The sequence below is a fragment of the Megascapheus bottae genome, chromosome 6, assembly GCF_031878675.1.
Source record: "Megascapheus bottae isolate mThoBot1 chromosome 6, mThoBot2.hap1, whole genome shotgun sequence".
In the NCBI taxonomy this organism is placed as follows: Eukaryota; Metazoa; Chordata; class Mammalia; order Rodentia; family Geomyidae; genus Megascapheus; species Megascapheus bottae.
In genome coordinates this window covers 20810312-20837689 of record NC_143514.1, presented here as the reverse complement: position 1 = coordinate 20837689, position 27378 = coordinate 20810312, and the positions used below count along the sequence as shown (strand labels likewise).

Genomic DNA, 27378 nt, shown 5'->3' with positions numbered 1-27378 from the left:
TGTTTGAAAGGAAGAGGACCAAGGATAAGAATTACATAAGAAAGCAGGTAAGCAAGGATGTGAAATGAAATGTTTTAACTGTGGAAAGAAAATGTCTGCCAAACTATAATTCTATTTCCAGGTCAATTTTCTTGCAAAATGAAGGAGAAACCCCTAATACTTCAACAAAAATTCCTCAGTACCACATACATAGAAAAAAGCCAGAAGTGGTGCTGAGGCTCAAGTGGTAGAGTGCTAGCCTTGAGAAAGTCCAAGGACAGTGCTCAGGCCCTGAGTCCAAGCCCAGGAATGGCAAAAAAAAAAAAAAAAAAAAAAAAAAAAGGAAAATAAGTTTAAACATACATTTTTATTTCATTTTTCTTTTCTATAACTGATCTAACAGATAACATTGTATTTCAATAATGATGAATTATGTGATTATAGCATATGGATTAAGTGAAATGACAGAAAGAATATAAGGGATTACTGTGAAGAATTGCATTCTATCCATGAAATAGCATAATGTTATCTGAAAGTTATCTTTGTTAGTGTTAGTTATAAAGGTACATTGTAAATTTAAGGGCAATCACTAGAAAAAGTTTAAAAGTAAAATAATATGACAAAGAGAAAATCAGAAATACAGCTGAGCACCAGTGGCTCATACCTTTATTTTTAAGGAAGCTGCAATCTGAGGACTAAGGTTCAAAGCCAGTCCAGATAGGAAAGTTCATGAGACTTCTGATTTCTAATTAACTACACAAAAAGCCAAAATGGACCTGCTGTAGTGCTGAGTATGGTGGCTCATGCCTGTAATCCTAGCTGCTCAGGAGCCTGAGATCTGAGGATCAAGGTTCAAAGCCAATCTGAGCACAAAAGTCTGTGAGATTCCAATTAATCACCAGAAAACTTGAAGTGGTACTGTGGGCTCAAGTGGTAAAGCACTAGCTTTGAGCTGAAGAGCTCCAGGACAGCACCCAAGACCAGGTTCAAGCCCCACAACCAGACCAAAATGAAACAAAAACAAAACAAAAAAACCCTGTACATATCAACAGAATAAATTTGGAATTCATGGAATTAGAGGTATTTGCAAATTATCCAATAAGATTCACTATGAAAGATATAGAAACTTCTACAATTCAGAACTTAATAAACAACCCAATCAAGTCCCACAACTGAAAAAGAAAAACACAAAACAAACAATAAATTAAACAACAGGCATAGTCAGACTTCTCCATGTACATAGGTGAAAATGGAGTATGAGATGGGTAGGCATGACATAAATGGGGGATGACCCTGATCAAGATGCATTGTATAGACACACTAAACTGAAACTTTTTTTTTTTGCCAGTCTTGGGCTTGAGCTCAGGGCCTGAGCACTGTCCTTGGACTTTCTCAAGGCTAGAGCTCTACCCCTTGAGCCTCAGCACCACTTCCGGCTTTTTTTTTCCTATATGTGGTACCGAGGAATCAAACCCAGGTCTGCATGCATGCTAGGCAAGCACTTTAACCACTAGGCCAAACTCCCGGCCCCGACACTAAACTGAAACTCTTTTGAACAACTATTTGAAGATAATAAAAGTACTTTTAGAAAGAGAAAATGCAGGCAGAAGGTATGAATGACATTTAAAAAAAAAACAGGAGGAGGAGAAGAAAGAAGAAGGGGGAGAAAGAGGAAAGAAGGAAGAAAGGAAGAAGGGAGGGGAAAGAGGAAGGGGAAGGAGGTGTGTGGCAGTGGTGGCCACCAATAAGCTGTTCAGGAGAAGATGTTCAGCATCAGTAAGTAGAATGTGAATTTAAACTAAAATAATGAGATACCACCTCATATACATCACTGTAGCTACTGTAAAAACAAACAAAATAATAAAGATTAATGAAGATATGAAAAATCTGAAGTCTGGAGCAACGCTGGTGGGAATATAAAAATAGTGTAGCTACTTTGGAAAATGGTAGAATGATTTGTGAAATAATTACAAATTAGAAAGAAAAGAACTGAAAGCAGCGATTTAAACAATATTTGAATACCCATGTATAGCACCAACCTCCTTTATAAAGGTGGGAGCAGCCTAGCTGTCCAGACAAGGATGAGAGGATAGGATAATTAAAAATGTATCTGTCCATGGTGACTCATATCTATAATCCAAACATGTAGGAGGCTAAGGCAGGAAGATTTCAAGTTTCAGGCCAGCTTGGGTTATACCAACAGTTCAAAGGCACCCTGGCTACGTAGGAGATTCTGCCCACAGGAGAAAAAAAAAGGGGGAGTGCCAGGAAGGAAACAAAAAAGTAATGGTGATATATGATATATGCTATCTCCAGAATAGGTAAACCTTGAAGACATAATGAATTAAATAGGCCAGTCACAAAAGGTTTCATATATGATTTCACCTGTTTAAGGTATCTAGAGTAGTCAAACTTATAGGAACATAAAGTAGATGATAGTTGCTAAGAAATGGGTAGTGAGGAGAAATTCCTAAATGCATGGGAAGGGACACATTAGCCCATGGGGCAATCATTTCATCTGGCCGTGAAACTCAAAATACAGTAAATCTAGCTTTTTTCATACTAACAAATTTCTATTAAGTAAAGCATAATAATAATGTAAATTTTGAGGGACATGTAAGCAATATCCACTGCAGGACAGGAGACATGAATACAGAACAGGACAGATATGTACATTTCTTGTCAGCTGTCTGCAGCCCATCTGTCTGTATTGTGGTGACTCAGAGGACAATCAGGGCCATGGGAGTGCACACACTGGTGTGAACATGCTGTGGCAAAACTACAGGGATGTGGTGACAATGACATGTAATATGACATGATGAGATGATTAATCTCAAAGTTGATGAACTTGCCTCTGATGACTGACAATGATGTCAAGGAAGATGGTAATTCTAATTCAACCTTTAACTACACATCCACAATAAAGGTACAGTGCACAGAAAAGACCTCAAGAATTGATGTAAGTGTTGGACATTTAAAAAATTCAAGATGAATTATCAGAACTGTGATCAAAGCAAAATAATTGAGTTGCTGGCAACACAAAACAGTTATTAAAACTTTCATGGTAGGCTGGGATGTAGATCAGTAGCAAGATGCAAGCCTAACAAGTACAATGTTCTGGGTCTGATCTCCAGTACCAAAAAGGGAAAAACAAACAAAAAACAAATGTAAAGGTTTACATGGTATAATATGCTATGTCCTACGAATGGTTACAAAGAAAGGTTGATACAGAGTTGACCTTTCTAAGAGAAATGGACAAGAGGTGAAGGCTTGAGAGAATTTATCAATGAAAAGAGGAGCTATCATATGAAAAATGGTCCTACTACAGATGGAGCTCCAGCCATGGTTGGCTTGAAGGGTTAAGTGCATTTATGAAGAAAGAACTGAACTGCTGGGAACTGATGGTTCACACCTGTAATGAGACCTGGAAGTGGTTAAAACTGGGAAGACTGAGGTCAGAGGCTCAACAGGGCAGGGAAGTACTGAAAAAGCTCCACTCTAAACAGCAAATCTATGCTGGAGCATGGCTCAGAGAAAGGCTCAAGTGGTAGAGTGCCAACTATGAGAAAGTGGACCAAGAGTGCAAGGTACTGAGTTAGTTCAAAGCAGAAATAAAATCTCTTGTATGTGTTCATAAGGTTTTATGAACTGTGGGATGAAGCCAAGCAGTTCATGGAAAAAAATATGTCAAGAAACTAACTGTGGCTGTATGATCTGGCATTCATGCAAATGTTATCAAATTTCTCTAAGAGCTGAACTTCAAACAGGACCCTAATCAGCTTCTGAGCTCCCTGCTTTCAAAGGTGAAGGCATCTGAAGCTAAATTAATGCTGTAGAATGTGCAACCAGAAAAGAATAGCACGGGGCATTTCTCTATTCTGGAAAAACATAAGCCTTCTATAACTCCGGAATATGCTGGAAACTAATTGAAGCATTTAATGAAAGATTCAAGGACAGAACAGGTGGCCAAATGGAATGCAACAACTTTGCTACAGTATTCATTGTGGAATAACCATACAATATGTCTATAACATGAAATCAAGTTATATATAATTATTAATGCTGTAATAAATCTCCATTTATAATTTTAAATGTTTACTTGAGCCAGGTAGCCTAGCAGAGTCTTGAACTCTGGTCCTCCTGTTTTAGCCTCCAGAGTGATGTGTTCAACATACCCTGCCCCCCTCCAAGTTTTATTCCATATAGTTACATTCTCAAATGGAACATTAATGAATAGATCAAACTTAAGGAATATTTTTAATACTCTTCCTGTAGAGTAATAGCTTTTACCAATTTACTATCCCATCAGGAATATGTGAGCCCCACTTAACCATCTCCCTAACAGTAGAGAGCTTCACTGTCTATATACTATTACCTCTCCAATTAATCAGCAAAAAACCAGAAGTGGAAAGGTGGCTCCAGTGTTTGAATATTGAGTAAAATAGCTAAGGCAAGAAAATGAAACCCTATATTCAAGCCCCAATACTCAGGGGGAAAAAGTTACCCAACTTTAAATTTCTCTAACAAGATTAATGTGATAACAAAATTTTTATTCCACGTCTTCCTTCCTTCATTCCCTCCCTCCCTCCCTTCCTTCCGTTCTTTCTTCTCTTCTTTTTGACAGTCCTGGGGCTTGAAGGCAGGGCCTGAGTGCTGTCCTTGGGTTTTCTCAAGGCAAGATAGAGCTCTATTACTTGAGCCACAGCAGCACGTCTGGCTTTTCTATGTTGTAGTATCAAAGAACCAAGCCCAGGTCTTCGTGCATGCTAAGCAAGCACTAAGACCACTAGACCCAACTCCTGACCCCTATTTTCATATTTTCTTTTTGTGTGTGTGAATTATTTTCCAAATTTACCATTAGGAAAAATATTTGGTTTTCCTATTAACTAGTCTATTCTTTTTATTAAGAATTCTTCCAGGGCCAGGAGTTTGGCCTGCTGGTAGAGTGCTTGCCTAGCATGCATGAAGACCTGGGCTCCATTCCTCGGTACCACATACATAGAAAACATCCAGAAGTGGTGTGGAGGCTCAAGTGGTAGGGCTCTAGCCTTGAGAAAGTCCAAGGACAGTGCTTGGGTCCTGAGCTCAAGCCCAGGACTGGCCACCAAAAAAAAAAAAAAAATTACTGCCAGGCTCCGGGCTCCGTGGCTCACACCTGTAGTCCTAGCTACTCAGGAGGCTGAGATCTGAGGATCAAGGTTCAAAGCCAGTCAGTGAAAAAAAGGACCTGAGAGTCTTATCTCCAATTAGCCTCTAGAAAAAAGTGAGAGTTGGCTCAAGGGTAGGGTGGTAGCCTTGAGCTGAAAAGCTCAGGGGCAGTGCTCAGCCTGAGTTCCAGCCCCATGACCCACAAAAAAAAGAAGAAAAAAATACTTTCAAATGATCTAAAAATTTGAGGCTTTTTAAAAAAATCATGGATACCTTTTTGTCCCTCAGTAATCAAGTTAATTTTTGCAAAATTATATTAAGTCTATATTTTCCCTTGAAATTTCTCCTATGTTTTATTTCCCCCAGTACTGGGGCTTGAACTTAGGGCCTGTGCACTGTCCTTGGACTTTTTCAAGGCTAAAGCTCTACCACTTGATCCATAGCACCACTTCTGGCTTTTCTGTGTATGTGGTACCAATGAACCAAACCCAGGTTTTCATGCATGCTAAGCAAGCACTCTACCACTAGGCCAAACTTCTGGCCCCTATAGCTTGGTTTTTGACTGCTAATAACTAGTCATTCATAGAGTAAAACAACAGACTTGTAAGGAAAATGTTTTTGCTTTTATATATGAAGCATATGGTCTGTTCTTCACTTAAAGAACATTTACAAAGTTAATAAATTCACGCCTAATAAATGAGTATATAATAAAATCAAGTAAGCTAAATAACAAATAGATGTTAAATTCAGAACACTTGTATTCAATCACAGACCTAAAATATCAATGGAAATTTAAACTTAATAACTTCACTCAATTTTCATATGTATAAATAACAATAACAATCTGACACTTATTTAAGTCATATTATGTGTAAGATTACAAGAATCTTACTTTTTGTCAACTTAACACAACTTTGTGATATCATAAGTACCACTTTACACAAGAGAAAGTACTAGGAAGATCAAATAATTCATTAAATTAGTTAATAGCAGAACCAAGATTTGAACCTAGCTCCTAATAACTCATAATATGCTCTTCTGCATCTTTAAAATAAGAATGGTACCACTTACAGACAGAAAGGATCAAATAAGGTAATACTTATAAAAGAACTTTATAAAGAGTGAAGTGGCAAGTTTAAAGAACAATTTAGCCAGGCACGGTGGCTCACACCTGTAATCCTAGATACTCAGGAGGCTGAGATCTGAAGATCAGATCAGGCACTAAAGAACATGAGACTCTTATCTCCAATTAATATCTAGAAAACAGGAAGTGGGGCTGTGGCTCAGGGGTAGGGCAGTAGCCTTGAGTTGAGAGCTCAGGGACAGTGCCCAGGCCTAGAGTTCAAGCCCCACCAAAAAAATAAAGGGATTTTTGTTTTCAATTACAATAAATAGAATGTATTCCTCAAAGCATATTTTGCTAAGATCTTTATATAGGCTGAGTACCCTTTATCCAAAATACTTGAAATCAAAGTGTGTTGGATTTTAGACTTTTTTAAATCCTGAAATATTTACAGAGACACAATTGTCTTAGGGATGACTCTAGTCTAAATAAAACTCACTTATTTACACAACTTATAAACAGAGAATAAAGATAATTTTACATGTTCTTAGTGTTCTTGTATTTAACTGTGACTTGTTAAATAAGGCCAATAATTTTATTTGTGATGTCACTCAGTATTCAATGTTTCCAAACTTTGGAACATTTCAGTTTTTAGGATTAGAAATGTTAAGCTGTAGTTAACCTGTTAAATGTATCATAGTAGACAGCCATGGTACTGGTTCATAATAAAAAGAAAAAAAAAGAAAAACAATTCTTCCTTTCAGGTAGAATGATATATCATTTATTCCATGAAAATGCTAATCCTAAGGCAGGCCAAATCACTTAATGTGCCAGATTAGCCCTGTTTTCTTCCTCTTGCATTTTGCCACATCTCTTTTGTTATAACCTTACAAGACCTGAAATGTAAGCATATCATTTCTCTATGCAAATCTTTCCTACCCTTTCCAAGCCCTAATTTCAGAATGGTATCTATCAGGGTGCCAGTGGCTTACACCTGTAATCTTAACTACTCAAGAGGCTGAGATCTAAGGATTGTGGTTCAAAGCCAGCCTAGGCATGAAAATCCATGAGACTCTTATCTCCAATTAACCACCAGAAAACTGGAAGTGGAGCGACTGCTCAAGTCATCGAGTACTGTCCTTGAGCTAGTACCCAGACTCAGAAATCAAGTCCCCCGACAAAAAAAAAAAAGAATGGTAACTGTCCACTTCATGATAAAATAGTGGTCTTTACCTGATGTCTTATTGCTTCCTTTCTACTATTGATTCTTTGGTTGCATTTTCTTTTTGAAGATTTAAATCACATACCATAAAATTTACCATTTTTAAAGTATACTATTCATAAATGCAACAATTCTACTTACTGGACATGTTAAAAATGAGCTATACAACTTGTGGGTAGGGGATGGATAAAACTGGGAGAATGAAGGAAGGGGTGACGTTGAAAATGAAATATCTGCTTTACCTGACTTAACTGTAGCCCCTCATACATCATCTTTATAATAACAAAATTAAGTTTATGATTTAGTGATTTTTTTTAAAGTAGAAGCATAAATGTGAGGAGCATGGTCCAGGAAAGCCCAGATAAAAAGTGAGATCCTATCTCAAAAATAATCAGGGCAATTCTAAAAACTAAATGCCAGTGATTGTATATAGAGATTCCTTTCTTGAGTATTCGTTTGTTAAACATGTCATTTGAAATATGATGTAAAAATCAATGTTAATAAATTCTTTAATAAAAAAATATATAAACTGTAAAAAAAAAATAACCAGGGCAAAAAGGTCTAGAGGTCTGGCCCAAGTGAGGTCTGGCTTGTTGGGACCTGCCTAACAAGCATGAAGTCCCGAGTTCAAATCCCAGCACCATTCAAAAAAGAATACATAAACAATAGCAAACATGTCTGGGGCCATGGCTCAAGTCGTCAGTACCTGTTTAGCAGGAGCAAGATTACATTCACAAGGTTATATAACCACCACTAGTTCATAATTGCAATACTTATTCTATTATATAGGCAATATAAGCAATACTTTTTATTCTAAAAAAGAAATGCCTTTATTCAAGCAGACACTCTACATTTCTTATCCCAGGTGTTTCTGGCAATCACTAAAAGACTTTGTGTTTCTATAGATTGGCCTATAGAACTGTCTGTAGATTTAAATCTATGTATTAGGGAATCATACAATTTATGTGGCCTTTCATGTGTCTGGCTTCTTATATTTAGTATAAAATGTTGTCAAGATTTATCCATATTGTAACATATATTAATACCTCATTCCTGTCTATGGCTAAGTAATACACCACAGATGGCTACACAACATTTTGCTCATGCAATCATCAGATGCTGATGGACTTTTGGGTTGTTTCTCTCTCTCTCTTTTTTTTTTTAGCAGTGGTTACAGTTGAATTTACAGTCTCACACTTTCTAAGCCTTTGCTTTATCAACGGGCCACATCTCCAGCTCTTTATTGTTATAAACATTTCTATACAAGTGTGTGTGTGTGTGTGTGTGTGTGTGTGTGTGTGTGTGTGTGTGTGTGAACATGTTAGGGATGAAATTGATGGGTTATCATATGGCAACTTTACCTAACTTTCTGAGAATCTTGCCAAACTGTTTTTCTAAGACAGGTATACTGCTTAACATTCTCACTAGCAATGAATGCATACATGCTATAATTTTTCCATATCCTTGCCAACACTTGATTTTTTTATTACTTAAAAAAAAACAAGTCATTCTAGTGAGTGTAAAATTGTATGTCATTATGGCTTTGATTTGCAGCTACCTAATGTCTTATTTTATGTGAGATGTATTTCTCAAAACAATCTTTTGTCCTGGGCAAGTAGCAAAGATTTTATGCTTCCTAAGCTATATAAAGTCCAAGCTATGTATCATTCTTTGTTCTTTAATCCTTTAAGAACTTTAAGGTAGTCTCATCATACAAAACAGGGCTTGGGCCTCTTCAATGACTTGCCCTCTATTGTTTCATAGTGTCAAATTTTGTTGGAAATAAGGAAAAAACTTTCTTGTATTCCCTTTGACATAGAGCTAATAAATATATGAGTAAGTTCTAAACTTAGCTGAACTGGATTTCTTGGAAAGAATGCTCTCAAAAGATGTGGATGTCTCTGCAAGCATTGTACAAAGTAATGATTGCGGTTTCTTAAATGATTTCTTTCCCACATACCCCCAACTCTTCTCTTGCACTAAGGTTTGAACTCAGGGACTTGAGCTTACTACTAGACTAGAACTCTTTCAAAGGATTTCTAAAATTATAAAATCACTTCTGTTTTTGAAATTGGGTAGCTTAGTTGTATGTATTAGTACATCCCTATAATTTCAACCCTTGGGAAGCAGAAGCAGGAAAATTAAATTAGAGGTCAGTTGGGGTTACACAGTGATACTATATCTCAAAAAAAAAAAAATCCTCCAGGGGAAGAAAGATAATTTTGTCGCTTGTCTAAGAATAATGTAAGAACCAGATAATCACAATTCACTAAATCAAAATTATATTTAAAATCACCTTAATTTTCTAGCATCAGATGTAATTTAAGAACCTTCTTCCAAACTGAAATCCCAGAGCTATAATAAATAAAATGGAAATTACAGTAACGCATTGCAATGGAATGTGTCATATGTTCCTCTTACTTGGCAAATAAAAAGATGGGAACACAAAGGGTTTTGAGTAATGAAACTACTCTTTTGAGTAATGAAACTACTCTATAATACTGTTTTGTGGATACATGTAATTTACACATTTATTCAAACCCATGATACTGAGTGAATTATAATGTAGATCATAACTCAGTGATATGCTGTCCATTGTAACAAATGGTGGGATGGCAGGTATATAGGAAACCTCTATCTTCTACACACTTTTACTACAAACTCAAAACGGCTCTAAGAAAATAAATACACACACAGATATTTCTACAAAATTTGAAAAAGTCAACAATTCAAAAGTTTGACTTTTACCTTCTGGAAAATACAAGTCAATTATAAAACAGGAAATAATTCTACTCAGCTCTCTGATAAACAAAATGAAAATTTATGGAAAAAATAGTGGACCTTGGGCCAGGAAGTTTTGCCTAATGGTAGAGTGCTTGCCTAACATGCATGAGGTCCTGGGTTCAATTCCTGGATACCACATACAAAGGAAAAAAAACAAAACAAAACAGAAGTGGCGGTGTGGCTCAAGTGGTAGCACTACAGCCTTGAGAAAGTCCTAGGACAGTGCTCAGGTCGTGAGTTCAAGCCCCAGGACTGGCAAAAAAGAAAAAAATAAAGGAAAGAAATAGTAGACCTTTACTAGCTATTTATTTCTAGGACAACTTCTTCAAAATATTCTCAACTTTAAGGGTAGGAGTTTTGCCATCTGTCCTACTATTTTTACAAAACTGTGAAGATTAAGTGAGACAAGGCTTGTAAAAAGCACACTACAAATACTGTTGTTCCTCATTTATACTGTTAAAATTCTAAACCCAAAACAAGTGTTTACAATTGAAATATTTACGAGAGTACTCTGAGTCTTTAAAGTTAAAAATGAGGTGTTTTTTTTTTCTAACACTCCTAACAGTACCAATGAAAGTTTAGTGGTTCTTTTAAAGTCTTTCTAATAAAGAAATGAAAATCAGCACAATTGGTATCTTATTCTGAATGTCATAAAGGCTAACAAACTGCATAAAAACATTCAGTTCAGTTCCCCAATTTTTAGGACTCTAAAGCCCTATTCATTCTTTTGCACTAAAAGTGCTTATTCTCTGTAAAAGAAATAATGCATTGAAGACTCTTTGTAAACAATAACCTGTCAACTAAATTTTTTTAAATGAAAACTAGCCAATAGCTTCAAAAATGAAATCAGAATCAGTGATACTTATCAACAGCAGAAGGGGATAACATTCAATAATAAGTACTTTATATAGATTAGAGTACTTTATTTTTATGACCAAAAAGCAAGAAGTAATTTATCATTCACATCACTGCATTTAAAAATGATACATTAAAATGGGGTACCACATGATATAGAATTCTCTATGTAATATTCAAATCAGGGTAAACATACTTCTCAAACACTTATCTCTTTATGGTGAGAACATCCTTGCTTCTAGCTTTAATTAATACATACAACATATACACATAGTACATTACTGATAGACACCTTACTGTGCAATATAACACAAGAACTTCTTATTTCTAACTCTAACTTTACACCCATTGATCAACCTTAACCCCATATTTCTCTTCCCCTTAATTTCCACAGTAACCACACTCTCTACTCTCAACTGTTGTAAGCTCAAGTTGGTTATATTCGTAACTAGCTTATTTCATTCAACATAACCATCTCCAGTTCTATATGTCAGAAATAATATATTCATTTTATGCCTCCTTTATGTTTTATAGCTAAAGAAGATAAAGGTTAAAAAAAAAGTATCTTACCAAAGATCTGAAATGGCAATTTGTGGAGCTAAGGATCAGAAGAACCCAGTAACAAAACTCTGGTGTTCACAGTCTTAAACTCTATACTACTTTTCGCATATGCTGACTAAATTGTGTGTTTATCGAATTTTGCTTCCTTCAGTAAGAGCAGAACAAGAACAAGAACCAAGAAAAAAGATGTTTGTTCCTATCTTTCCATATCTAATTTGTACAGGAAGTGTTACCTCATTCTACCTACACACACACTTTACTAACCATTACTAGTATGTTTTACTTTAATAACCATTTCTGGTATGTTTTCTTTTTCCAGTCATGGGGCTTCAACTCAGGGTCTGGGTACTATCCCTAAGCTTCTTTTGCTCAAGATTTGCTACAGTGCCTTTTCCTGCTTTTTCTTTTATGTGTTTCTGAGGAATTGAACCCAGGGCTTCATACAAGCACTCTACCACTAAGCCACATTCTCAGTCCAACTTTTAGTATTTTATAGTTTAAAATTAAACTCTGTTTTAAGAAGCTTCTTTCCTTTCAGTAATTGAACTCATTTAATAAAGCCCAACCCTTCTAAGTCTGCAGTCATGGTGGCTGAAAATAAAAACTCATAAATTGTCAAAAATAAATACGTCCATATTAAGTGACAATTATTTAAGCAAATACAATCTCTGCATATATAAATTGTATCACTGCTGAATGGCAACTTTGCAGTGTATGCTTGAAAATATAATTACAGAAGAATTAATTCTGAGCACCAAAAATGTAAGTTATTCTCACTAAGAAGCAGGATTCCCAGCAGGGCACTGATGAGACTATTATTATCGGCAACAGCTAAACACATATATAGTCACATTGATAAGGGAAAGTTTCTTAAAATCTACATTTATCAAAACAATAGCATATTGAGAATGTGCAACTTGAAAGATGCATGTACAAATAAACGGTGAAATGACTAGCACTTAATGCTGTGCTTGAATCTTAATAAATTTAGACTAACATAGTTCCCAAGATAACTCAAGAATTCGTTAATGCAATCTTCTGTTATCCACTATTTTTTTTACTATAACTTTACTGTTACCATTAAGGTGTTGTACAGACAGGTTACCATTTCATAGATCAGGTAATGAGTACAATTTTTTGGACAATGTCACCTCTTTATGCTCTTTCCCTCAGTGTCTCTCCCTTGTCACTACCCCCAAGTTGCATAGTTCATTTTCCATATAGTGTATTATGAATGGCATAATTTGCAAAACCTCCCTTCTTCCTTTTTGCTCCCTTTGGTTCCCTAAACTTATAAAAATTTTTTTAAAAAAGCATAAACACCACCATTATTACCACCAAATCTCCCATGTTTCCCTTTCCTGGAATTTGTTTTGATACAGTATTTTAAATTACCAGATGAGTTACCCCTTTGGGTTCCTCCCCTAAGAATATCCTCCTTTAGACTGGCTGTTAGAGTATGAATGCCTTGAGTCCTATAAACGTTACCATGTCCAATTATATTTTAGAGATAGTTTCTCTATACAAGAGAAAACATCATTTGTCTCTCTAAGCTTGGTTTACCTCACTTAATATGATTTGTTCTAGGTCTAGCCACTTCCATGCAAATAATATTCTATCTAATGGTTAAGTAAAAATGCCATTGTGTATATGTACCACATTATGTTTTTTTTTTGATCCACTCATCTGTTGTAGGGCATTTGGGTTGTTCATTGCAATTTGGCTATTGTGAATAGTTCAGAAATGAACATGGATGTGCAAGTATCTTTAAGGTATCCTGGCTTGTGATGTTCTGGGTAAATGGACAAGAATGGCTGAGTTATGAGGAAGTTCTATGTTTAGTTTTTGCAGGAACCTCCAAAAAGGCCATCCAGAGTGGTAACATAGTTTATATTTCTACCAACAGTGTAATAGGAGTCTCCTCCCTCCATCACCCCATCCTGCAGCATTTGTTGTAACAACAAAAAAGTCCAGATGTTAGCCAATCTAACTGGGGTGAAATGGCACCTCAAAGTTGTTTTGATTTTCATTTCCTTTATGGCTAGGGATGTTAAGTATTTCTTCAACTTTGACTATTGTGTATATGCTGCCTAAATTCCTCAATAGTATATATGTACATATGTATATGTATATATATATATATATTGACCTTTCCCTATCTTAATCTTTTGATCCCCAAACTTCCAATTTTTCAAAGATGTCTATGAAGGTTCAAGTTCAATTTCCCACGGATCAGGCCCTGACCCATGTCTTTATCAGCCATCTCTCAATGTGGACATCTATGATGAATTGGGTATTGGTATTTTTGCATGTCATCCTCTTTTGGTAACTGGGGTAATCTTCACTGTTGGGAAACAATCTCTGTATGCAGTTTTGGTGGAAAGGTTAATCAATGTGTTCCATTCTCACACAAAGTGTACCAACTAGACTCAAGTTAGGCCAATCAGACTGACTGTCAGGAAGCTGAATCTTAAAGTGATTACCAAGGCCCCATCTCTGCAAACTGTTCCAGTTCTCCTCAGGGTTTCCTGAGTTCTAGCTTCTTGCTTTATTTTTGTATTTTAATATTGATTCTGTAGATACCTTACTCCAAGACTAAGACAAACCTTACTACATACAGTTGCTAAGGACCAGCAAGAGTGAACAAGAAAAAACTTAGTGGTGCTCTGTTGCTTGTTTCCAAAGAACCCTGACATTATTATATATGCATGCCATTGTTTGAGGGGGACAAAGTACAAACTTTTGCTGTTTCACAGATGTGTTAATAAGCAGTTTAAATATAAAGCTGTGATTATACAGTTTAAGTTCTAGGGATCAAGTATAGGTGGCACATGTCTATAATTCTAGCTACTCAGAAAGCAGAGACTGAGCAGACACAGTTCAACACTCATCAAAAATTTAGCAAGGCTCCAGATTAACAAAACAAGCCAGATCAGATGGTGCGCCCCATAATCTCAGTTATGTAAGACATAGGTAGGATTATAGGCCAAAACTAACTCCAGGCATAAAGCATAAGCTCTATCCAAAAATAAATAAATAAAGCGAGAAAAGGCAGAGGCATGGTTCAAGTAGTAGTGTACTTGCTTACATGAGGCCCTGAGTTCAAATCACCAGAATTTAAAATGTATGGAATTTTAAAATTCTAAATACCATGCAAAAAGTATTTTTCCCATTGTACCAAGATGCTAAGAAAAAAATTTTTAAAGACATGGTGAAGATAAAGTATCTAAAACAGGCTGGACAAAGTGGGTTCACACCTAATCCTAGATACTCAGGAGGCTAAGATCTGAGGATCTTAGTTCAAAGCCAGTCGGGGCACCGAAAGGCCATGAGACTCTTATCTCTAATTAACTACTAGAAAACCGGAAGTGGTATTGTGGCTCAAAAAAGGTAGGGCAGTAGCCTTGAGCTGAAGAGTTCAGGGACAACACCCACGCTGCCCAGAGTTTAAGTCCCACAACCAAAAAACAAAAAACAAAATGTATAAAACAGTTGTCAGATGTGAAGGTTTCTTTATTCAAAGATCAGCAAACTTTACTCACAGGCCACGTCTACTTCATTGCTTTTTTGTGTGTGTTGCATATGAACCAAGAGTGGTCTTATATCCTTAATTTTTTTTCCTTAAAAAAGTTTAAAAAGGTGGGACAGGCCAGGACCCCAACCCGAAAGGGACCTGTAGGCCACAGCCTTGTGCCAGGACTTCAAGGCCTGCTCTGTGACTGCGGAAGCTCGCTAGCCTCCATTGGCCATCCTGCCACTTGCACATCAAAAAAAAAAAAGTTTAAAAATACATTGACATGTGAAAAAGTACACAAATTCCTATTTCTGTGGACTCAGTTAAATTCATTTGGGCTGTGGCCATTTTTTCACTCTAACAACAGAGCTAGGCACAGCTGTTCCTTTTGTTCCCAGTGACTGGTTCCAATGAACAACTGTGCCCAGTTCAAGTCCTTTATGTAAAATGACACAGTAGCTGCATAAAATCTATACATTGTACTTTAAGTCATTTCTATATTACTTGTAACGTTCAATATACTGGAAAAGCTTTGAAAGGGCCAGAAGTTTGGCCTAGGGTAGAGTGGTTGCCTTGCATGCACCAAGTCCTGGGTTCAATTCCTTGGTACCACATACATAGTAGAAATGGTGCTGTAGCTCAAGTGGTAGACCACTAGGCTTGAGGAAAGCCCAAGGACAGTGCTCAGGCCATGAGTTCAAGCCCCAGGACTGGCCAAAAAAAAAAAAAAAAGCTTTGAAAATAATTGTTCTACTGTCTTGCTTAGGAAATAACAAGAAAAAAGTCTGGGCCACCAACCGTCCAGAAACAAGGGCATACTAAATCCACTAGCACAACAATGTTCATTGCAGCACTATTTACCATAGCAAAGATATGGAACCAACCCAGATGTCCCTCAGTTGATGAGTGGATCAACAAGATGTGGTATTTATACACAATGCGATTTCTATGCTGTTGTCAGAAAGAATGACATCGCCCCATTTGTAAGGAAATGGAAAGACTTAGAAAAAATCCTATTAAGTGAAGTAAGCCAGACTCAAAGGAACATAGGCCCAATAGTCTCCCTCATTTGTCATAATCAGTAGAAACCTTGGGCTCTCCTAGCAGAGATTTACAATAGAACAAAATCTAGAGTCATTAGGCCAAATAGTATGACACTAAATGTAAGGACCTTCAGGATAAGGAAACAAAAGCCATATATTGAGTGACTGTTGTCCTTAATGTACTATTTTATCTCTCATCTCTTTTGCTGTCCCTTGGTTATCTCATATTGTTACAATATTTCACCTTGTTATCTGATATAATGTGCTTAACTGGTTATTTGAAATTGGATAGGGAAAGGGGGAAATCAAGATAAGCGGGGGGAGGGTGGGAAGGAAATGGGGACCATGTCATGAGAAAGGGTATCAATGTTTGTGAAGTTATGCACCTTCTATCTGGTGAATATAATGTAACCCTTCTATTAATCACAATAAAAAAATTATTAAAAAAAGTCTGGGCCGGGAGTTTTGTCTAGTGGTAGAGTGCTTGCCTAGCATGCATGTAGTTGTACTACATGCAGAAATATGCCAAATCCTTTTTTTCTGGTGACCACAAATGCAGTATCAAATGACCAAATATTCAAAATGATATAACATACCACTTATGTGAGTAAAGGTAAACTCTACAATTATCCATAAAACAATAAATATAACTGAGTCAAACCAGATTAGAAAGGTTTGCAAGGCATGATATCAATCTTCCATTTCATTCCCCACATTCAGAAACTAACTATTCAATTTTGCTTCCGTTTTAGTTTTAATACAAATAGATGCATTTCAGAAATTCTATTTAGGTCATATAAAAATCTTTAACTCATTTTATTGAAGAATTCTTATCTCTAAGGTCCTATATTGAATTTAAATTCATACTCAATTAACTAATTCATTTTAGAACTTTTATTTTCTAAAATCAATGAGAATGTATAAGGTTCACAAATAAGAGGTCTTTAAAAAAAGAAAATAAGCCATGTGTGACAGTGAATATCTGTCATCTCAACACTAGGGAGTGAGGTGGACTCTGATGCAGAAAGATATAGTTCAAGGCCAACTTGAACTGCATGGTAAGACACTATCTGGAAGAAAGGAGAGAAGAGATGGAGGGAGGAAGGAGCATGAAAGTCCATGAGACTCTTAATCTCCAATTAACCACCAGAAAACGGAAATGAGCTAAAGAGCTCAGGGACAGTGCCCAGACACAGAGCCAAGCCCCACAAGCAACTTAAAAAAAGAAGTCTCAAAAAAAAAAAAAAAAAAAAAAAAAGTCTCACAGATTTTCCTGCCTAGGCTGGCTTCAGATCTCAGCCTCCCGAGTGATGTGAACCACTGACTCCCAACTTAAGAAAATAATTTTTACAGTAAAAATGAATATTTTGCATATTTTGGGAAAGGAAGTGTGGTTTTTCATATAAACTCTTCTATAGGTATTAGATTTTTAATTATTTTTTCTGATTAAACAGATATTTTTCTTGTACGGTCAAAATTTTCCACATGTCAATACATAAGGAACATTAAACTTCTGGTTTAAGAAATATTATGGTTACAAGAGATCCAAACTGGCAATTCACTGTAAAACTCAAATTCAGCCTGACACGGAACCTAAGTACAGTCAGCTAAGAAAACCACAAAGCAATGATTCTTTATAGTTATTTTCTAAGACCTACTATTATATTCACATATAAGCAGATGGTACTGAGTGGTGACATGATCTCAAGCTTGTTCTATTGATGTCAGTAGTCTAGTTCTAAATAAAGCATACTGGAAATAATAAGATGACTACATTGTCTAAAACCTTCCTTACTCACAGCTTCAATTAGACTTTGGGTGATAATTGAATTATAATACTGTCATATTCCAATGTAAAAATTGTATTTAGATACTAGCCAGAAGTTCCTAAAAATTTATTTATAATTCAAAGGGATGTTTACCCTAAGTAAAACTCTATATTCAATAGAGTATTGCTATTTGAGTTACTGAAGTCCCAGACTTTCCATGTGAAGGTAACATATCCTAAAATGTGGAAATCTAAATATACAAATAAAAGCAATTCTGATTATGAGATTAATCTTCTCAAATCACTAGATAAAGATTTCCTTAAGTTAACCTGATGTTTTCATATAATCAAATTTATAAAAAAATCTTACATTAAAAATGATAAACATGCCGGGCACCAGTGGCTCGTGTCTGTAATTCTAGCTACTCAAGAGGCTGAGATCTCAGGATCATTGTTCAAAGCCAGCCCTGAAAAATCTGGAAAACTCTATACCTCCAATTAACCACCAGAAAACCAGAAGTGGTGCTTTGCCTCAAGTGGCAGATCATTTGCCTAGAGCTTAAGAGCTTAGGGACAGCACCCAATCCCAGAGTTCAAGCCCCCCAAAAAAAGAAAAAGAAAAGAAAAGAATGAGAGAGAGAGAGAGAGAGAGAGAGAGAGAAAGAGAGAGAGAGAGAGAGAGAGAGAGAGAGAGAGAGAGAGAGAGAGAGAGAGAAAGAAAGCAAACTGATACTTACTGTATCAAATGGTTATATATGTCATAGAATTACAATACAAAATAGCATACAACAGGAGAGCAGTCTAGAGTTGTGGAACAGAAATCTAGTAGGGAAAAAAAGTTTGACAATATCAAGATCCAAAATATTCTAAAAGTTATTTTTACTTTTTTTTTGTGCCAGTTGTGGGGCTTGAACTCAGGGCCTAAGCACTGTCCTTGGACTTCTAGAGCTCTACCCTTGAGCCTCAGCACCACTTCCAGCTTTTTTTTTTCTATGTATGTGGTGCCGAGGAATCGAACCTGGGTCTTCGTGCATGCTAGGCAAGCACTCTACCACTAGGCCAAACTCCCAGCCCCCTACAAAGTTATTTTTAAAGACCAGTAAAATTTAGTAACTTTAGTCTCAGACAACTCCAAATACAATTTAAAATATGTTTTGTTTTCACAAAGCAATCCTCTTCATTCTATCTAGGTTTAATGTACTTCTAACTCAAACCAAGGAGACAGATTGCACATTTCAAGAAACAGTAACATTATACTGCCACAAACAGTGAGACATCGTATTTATATTCTCTCTGAAAATCATACTAAGCTGCAGTATATCATCCAAAGTAGTCTACCTCCTTCTACATTAATTTAACCTCTTTTAGCTTTTATTTCTCCTTTTTGTAAAAACAAATTTCTTATTCAATCTAGTCTATTTGCCTACGGTAAATTCTGTACCACACTCCCTTACTTTCTCAATTTTACTCTAGCACAACTTACTTTAATTACTAGACAGTTACCCATTCCTATATTCATTTAAGTATTCATTTAAAACATAATTATATTCAGTTATATTTAATTTTTAAAAATCAGGTTAAATAACTGTAAAATTAAATTTACTAAGGTATTAATCTGAAGGTTCAAACATACATGGGATTTAGAGATCTCAAACTACTATTATCTCTTACTAAACATGACTTCATGTAGTAAGAGATTTGTTATACATAATTTTAAAGCCCAAATAATCAGTTCATATTTCCAAACAAACTACACAATTTGATATACTACAAGAAGTCAGAACATATGTAACTCCTCTACACACATACACCACTGTAATGGTCAGGCAACTACTGCCCACTGAGAATTGTTAGAAATTCTATCACCTCAATTCAGAATACAAAAATAAATTTTAAATAGTAACAAAAATAATTCAGTTACAAACAGAACCAAAATTGGTATCTTGAATGTAGATATTTTTAAAATCTGAAAACTTTATAAATTACTTAATAATCAAAACGTAAGAGAAAGTTAGAATTTCTAAGTGCCTGTTCTTTATTTCCTGTCTCAACATTTTTAGTGTAATCAGAAAAGCATAGTAGAGAAAAAAAGAACTGAAGCCACTATTTCTGAAGAAACTTTCTAGACTCATCTAAGAAGAAAATGGTACAATGTACCAAACTACAGTGGTAGTTTCCTGTAATTCAGTCATTTATTTACCCATTCATTCATGTTATATGTAAGCAGGACAGAAGTGTTTACTGATATTTCAACTTGTACTGCAGCTAAACTTTTTGCACCTCTGGCATTCTCTGCATAACTAGAGCAGTATGAATTTTCATAAATTACAATTACTGAACTTCACTTCCTGTAAAAATAGGACAATACTAGTAATCTACTTCATAGATTTACTGTGCAAGTTTAAATGGGATTCAAAAGGTCTGCTCCCCTAGATTTCTCAAGAGGCCATTACACTTACCAGTGGTTTCTAACCTATATGAAGAATCTTTTATTCTCCATGGATTCTGTATCTTCAAAGAGCTTTTCCTATAAACTACACTGGTATTTTATTAGTCAAATGAGTAAAGGCTAATTAGAACTCTCAAATTTTCAAAGATTTAAAAACTAATTAAACTCAGGTCTTCCTCTATCATTCCTCCTCTTACCCTTCCACCTAATGCTGGGGATGGAACCCAGGTCCTTTAACATCCTGTACAAGCAATCTACCACCAAGCTATATCCCCCTAGGTTCCTAAGCAGGAAGCATAACTTTACTTCATTACCAACCTGCAAATCACCACAGCTTTTAATATTGCATAACCCGAAGACTTGAGTCTACATAATTATTGGTCCAAGGAAAGATCATATCTTGCTTATCTAAATCTCGAGAACACATATGCAAATTTATTTGACTTTTGCAATACTAAAAGGAATTCATTCTTATCTCCACATACCCTGGAAAAACATAACATATACCACAAGTAACTGTCTAAACACACTAAGCCCTTTCTTATATGTCTAACTAAACTTCCAATTATCCTATAGATTTGTTTACAGCCATTATTCGTTCAAATTTTAAAGTTATATATTTATTCACAAAGAAATGTTATCCAACTTTTTATATTTATCATAACAAAATCATACCCATTTCCTAAGGATCTCTATAATTTTCCCCCTCTCAACCTCATCTACCAGTATCTTGGCAGTCTGTAGTAACAAGGCCTTTTTGTTATCCCTCAAATATATGATGATCTGCTTCCCAAATCAGGACCTTTGTTCCAAATGAGCCCTTTGCCTGGCTCACTCTTCTTGTAGACTGTTAAATGTAATGTGTGGCAATTTGTCAGTTTCTACATCAAACATCACCATCTCAAGGAAATTTTCCTCAAAATTCAATCCAAACTTTTCAGTCCGTCTAATTTCATATTACTCCATTTTCTTTCTGACATTTACTGCTTCAAATATCTGAGATTACTTTAGCAAAATGAAGTATCATTTAGTTGCTTTTTTTCAATTTCACATAACCAATAGAGAACACTTTCAAAGAATCACATAATGTAATTCCTAAGACTATGTGCTACATTCTTATGTTTTCTTTTTTGAAAAAATTGTAAAATTACCTTTAAAAGGAGATATGAACAAAAATAATAAGCTAGGAATGCATACCAGTGATAAAAAAAATATTTGCCTAGAACTCTTAGGACTCTAGGTTTTGATTTTCAACATGGGAGAAAATAAAACTTATAATAATAAGGACTTAATTCTAAATGTAGACAATACTAAAACTAAAAGAAATGTTAAGAAATTATGCAACTTGCTGCTTTAAAAAATGCAAATGGGGGGAAGTAGGGCCTGGCTCAAAGGTGTTGTCCTTGAGCTGAAGAGCCCAGGGACAATGAGCAGGCCAATTTCAAACCCCATGACCCACAAAAAAAAAAAAAAAGCAAATGGAGCTGGGAGTCTGGCCTAGTGGTAGAGTGCTTGCCTAGTATGCACGAAAACCTGGGTTTGATTCCTCAGTACCACATACATAGAAAAGAGCCAGAAATGGTGCTGAGGCACAAGTGATAGAGCTCTAGCCTTGAGAAAGCCCAAGGACAGCACTCAGGCCCTGAGTTCAAGCCCCGGGACTGGCAAAAAAAAAATGCAAATGTGGGCCAGGAGTTTGGCCTAGTGGTAGAGTGCTTGCCTAGCATGCACAAAGACCCAGATACCACATACATAGAAAAAAGCCTGAAGCGGTGCTGTGGTTCAAGTGGTAGAGCTCTAGTCTTGAGAAAACCCAAGGACAGTGGTCAGGCACTGGACTCAAGCCCAGGACTGGCACAAAAAAAAAAAAAAGGATCCCCACTGTCTGTTACGCTAAAAAAACTAAGGGTTGCTTCTTCTCTTGAGTGGACAATACCAAGTAGATAATCATCATTCATGTTAATTAACATCAGTCAAAAAGAAATATTATTATCACTTTCAGTCCATCTCACTTATGTATTTATTCAGCTACTGTAAAGTACATTAAAACCTAGAATTAGTAAAATGGCACTTGCCAACTCATACATAGTTTTTTAACTGGGAAAATAAAAGAGGAAAGAACAGGAATAACTAAAGTAAAAAGCATACATTTAGTTCGCAATTATTTTTGAGACATATTTTACTGTGTTTCTTAACTTTCTGAGCTGCACATTCAACTGATGTGTTCCATCCACCAGCACTTGTGAAGGTTGCAAAAACAACTTGCCAAAATTACTTACTATGGGGACAGTTTGGCCTCGTGGTACAGTGCTTGTCTAGCATGCATGAAGACCCAGGTTCAATTCCTTGGTAACATAGACATAGAAAACAACAGAAGTGGTGCTGTGGCTCAAGTGGTAGAGTTCTCGCCTTGAGAAATCCCAAAGACAGTGCCCAAACCCTGAGTTCATGCACTAGGACTGACAAAAAAAAAAAAATACTATATGCCAAATATTTTTACATAAAGTTTCTAATCCTCTCAACAATCCTGTGAAGTAGGTGTCATTATTCTTCCTTAAAAGATTAAAAAAAAAAAAATCCAGGTTTAGGCCAGGTACAGAGGCTCAGACTTGCAAACCCAGCTACTCAGGAGGCAGGGGTATCAGAAAGACTGCCACTGAAGATGATGCCAGCTCAGGTGACAAGTTAGAAAGATTCTACCTCAACAAAACAGCCAAGTATTCTGTCAGTGCCTGTTGTCCCAGCTAGACAGGAAGTCACTGGTAGGAGAATCAAGTTCAAGGCTGACCCAGGCAAAAAGTAAGAGACTATCTGAAAAGTAAACTAAAAGGCAGGACAAGCAGTTCAAGTAACAAAGCCATTATCCCAGTAATCTCAAGGCCATTCAGGTCAAAATCCAATACGACAACACACCAAAAAGGGAAGGGGGGAGTCAAAGTTTAGAAATATCAAAGCACATAGTAGTCTTTAAGTTATCTCAACGTGTATACTTAGTAAGTAGTCAAAGAAGGATTTGCCTGCTTCCAAAGTCATCTCCACTGTTTTATAAAGTTAGTAGCATGTGACTACTGCCCTTCATCTACCTGAAATAATTTTGTCATCTGTAATACATGTTATAAAACAAGCTGTTTCATGTTTGTTATTTTAGTGAGAAAACATCAAAATTCTATTTCTCTCTGAAAAAGAATTTTCAATTTCAATTTTAGACACTGCTTCTCTTTTTTTAATGAAGAAAAGGATTTTTTTTGCCAGTCTTGGGCTTGAGCTCAGGGCCTGAGCCCTATCCTTGGACTTTCTCAAAGCTAGAGCTCTACCACTTGAGCCTCAGCACCATTTCCAGCTTTTTTCTATGTATGTGGAACCGAGGAATCGAACCTGGGTCTTCATGCATGCTAGGCAAGCACTCTACCACTAGGCCAAACTCCCGGCCCCCCACATATAATTTTTAAAACCAATTCCAAACACCCTTTTAGAAGATTACTACTCATACACTATAATGGCTTTAAAATTATTGAGGGTTTTGTGATTACCACCCGTGAATATAACAGATATTTATCAAATTTGCAAAGATTGTAAAAACTGACCTACTCAATGGCATTGAAGGTGCAGTGAGACACACACTCTTATACAGGATAACCACCCTCTGATCCAGTTATCCCACTTCTGGAAATCTATCCTAAAGGAGGAAAGAAAAAACAGATGCAATCAAAGACAAATGTACAAAAACGTCCATCTCAGTATTAAAATAGTAATATCATAAAGAATCAACCTTAAAGTCCTATACTAGGAGACAAATATCCAGATTTGGGGGAAGGGAGAGAAAATAGTATAAGTTATAGTTCTAATCTTGTGAAAATTTAAAAACATTGTACATTTGAAGAGCTGGAAATGTTTAATTTCAATATTAGTAACTTTCTCTGTATAATATCATGGGTGATACTCAATTCCTTCTGTATACTTAATGTTCCTTTCAAAATCTGCCACAGTGTAACATGGCTTTCTTTAAACAGAATAACAAAACAAAACAAAAATAAACAAAGCTGATATACACTGAAAATGATCCTGCTCCTAACAAAGCATGACTTAAAATAGGAACTACATTTCCCAGGACAAAGAAAACATCATACTTGCTTTGTTTCCAGCTTCTATTATGTGCATGTTTACTTTTAGATTGCATAAAGGATACCATACAAATCTTGATAGTATTTATAAAATCATACAAGGCCCACTATCTAAAAGTCAACCAATACACTAAAAGAAAGCACCACAGTTAAATAAGTTGTTTTTATTGTGGTTGTCTAATGAGAATAAAAAACGTTCAACTTACCCACGCTCAAAACATACAAAACGGAAAGACCTGAAAAACTACTCTCATTTTACAAACTAAATATACTATTATTTCCTTATAAGCACATCGTAGTTAAGTCAGGGGGCAAGGAGAGCTTGAAATAAAACTGGCAAGCTACTAACATTTATTAAAAATGCAAACTGATGCATTTTGTTTATTCACACATTTCTGTCCTAGTACATGGGTAACTTTAGCGGCACAAGATGGTTTTAATCAGTGTAGAAGAAAATATTAACAAGCTGTTTTACAAAAGAAAAAAAAACTTCCAACATTAGACACGCACTAAAATTGCAAACTGAACAAGAAAATAACTTTCCTACTGTGTGTGTGTGCACATGTGTGTAGAAAAGTTATTTACAATATACCTATGACTAAATATACAGAGCAGCAGAATAAACTATTCTTTATTTTATTGTGAATCCACAACCTTACACATGCTAAGCAGGTATCCTCAAACTACAATTCTTATTTTGCTGTATTTTAAACAACTGGGGAATTCATTTTTCTCTAGTACTAAAAAGCTCTTAAAAAATAAGTCCAGGCAATATCACCCCTTCCCTCACTTTCTCTGTCTTTTCCTCCCATCCCTGGCCACAAGCTGTATAGGTCATATTCAACATTGTATCTAGTGAGTACCATTGTTGCATTTGTTCACCTTCCATTTGTGTGCCTCCTGGACTCTCCCAAAGTCTGATAAATGAACAAACAAGACAAAAAGAAAACAAATACTCTCTTGTTTCTATTCCCTGAAGTTCATTTTAATAAATATTATTTTATATGGAAAAAATAAGTCCAGGAAGTAGAGTTATAGCTCATAGTGGCAGAGCACTATCCTTGAGCAAAAAGAATTTAAGGACAGCATCCACGTCCTGAGTTCAAGCCTCAAAACCTACATAAAACAAAACAGAACAGAAAAAAACAAAAACAGAAAATGGATCCATACAAACAATGGTTTAAAAATAAGAGAAAATTCCAAATAGTCATTTTACTTAGAAAATGGGAATTATTCTATTTTTATTCAGTCATAAAAATACATTTATTTATAAACACATTGGGCATCATCAAACATAAACTACTAGATTATTAATTCATTAAATTAGAGCTACATATTTATATCTCAGCAGCAATCAAAGAGCCTAATTTTGGATCAAAGGTGTTCAATAACTTAATCTGAAATCCCCTAATGAAATTCTGCAACATTTTAACATTGGATTTTAAAGGGCAGCTCCAAAGGTATCAACAGATTTGGGATAATTTGTAAACTACATATGATTTAAAGATTAGTGTTAAATTTCACTGCTGTAAGAATTAACTTATTGGATGCTTTTTTAATGTTCTATAATATAGTCAACTTGTCTAGAGCAGAATGGCTCTATTTAGAAAGTAAGTTTAAAACATCACTGAAAATAAAGTAAATGAATTTACTCTCTACACATTTGACAGATCTGAAATGTTCAGCTTGCAGAAAGAGACTTTCCACTACTGACTTAGAATATTGGAACTAGTCCAAATGGAATTTGAATCTAATTCTCTTTGCTTCTCTTGAAAATTTTCTTTTATAGCTAAACTCCATCCTATTATGAACAACAACAAAAAGGTTTTATCCCAGAATAAGGGTGTATAGCATGGTTTTGCAAAAACTATTACAGTATATATTTTTACATGTGTAATAAACTATAGATTAATTTAAATATATTCTGAAACTAAACACAGGATTACATATTTAATTTCAGATTTAGTTAACTTTGCCATTGCACACTTTGATGATTCAATCTCTAGCAGTTTATAACAAAATAAGTAAGACACATAAGATTGGGAACATTAGAGAGAGGTATAGGAAAAATAATTTTCAGACTTAGCTACTATAAATACATATAACCTGAATGCTTTTAAGTAATTTTCTTGCCTAATAATTGAAATTCATCTCATTAAAAAAATCATCCAGGGCCGGGAGTTTAGTCTAGTGGTAGAGTGCTTGCCTAGCATGCACGAAGACCCAGGTTCGATTCCTCAGAACCACATACATAGAAAAAAGCCAGAAATGGTGCTGTGGCTCAAGTGGTAGAACTCTAGCCTTGAGAAAGTCCAAGGACAGTGCTCAGGCCCTGAGTTCAAAGCCCAGGACTGGCAAAATCCACGAAATTCTTATCTCCAATTAACCACCAGAAAACTGGAAGTGGGGCTGTGGCTCAAGTGGTAGAGCGCTAGCCTTGAGCTGAAGAGCTCAGCGACAGCAACCAGGCCCAGAGTTCAAGTCCCATAACCAAAAAGAAAAAAATCATCCATGTGTATACCATATACTTTTGAAAATTATATTAAAAGTACTATTTTTAGATGTATTAGAAAAAGCATACAATTTTAAATAACCTTAATAATCACACAAAATTTTTTAATTGGTGTATGTGAGTGACATATATATGTTTGTATCTTCTCTAAAAAAGCCTATTTTCAAGAGGAAATGAGAGCATGGCACAGTTCTCTGGTGAACTGCTTTGTTGATCAGAACATCATGATAATGAACAAAGCTAAGCTTATAGGTTCAATACTTATCTGGGTCATTTAGCTTTGAAACAAGCTGCTCTCTCTCTCTCTCTCTCTCTCCCCCCCGCCCCCCAACCCCAGAGCTGAGGACCAAACTCAGGGC

The 27378-nt window shown here is 35.7% G+C and overlaps 1 protein-coding gene across 4 annotated transcripts in view; it reads right to left on the bottom strand.

The window, feature by feature from the left end:
• Positions 1-27378, bottom strand: part of Rap1a (RAP1A, member of RAS oncogene family) — a 69151-nt gene that overhangs the window by 36433 nt on the left and 5340 nt on the right. Inside the window, exon 2 of one of the 4 annotated variants that reach the window (XM_090334421.1) lies at positions 23971-24062. The exons of 2 other annotated variants lie outside the window; for them this stretch is intronic. The gene's annotated coding sequence lies outside the window, so the exon portion shown is untranslated. The remainder of the gene's footprint in view (positions 1-23970; positions 24063-27378) is intronic. One more of the 4 variants, XM_090334422.1, reaches the window with a different exon arrangement.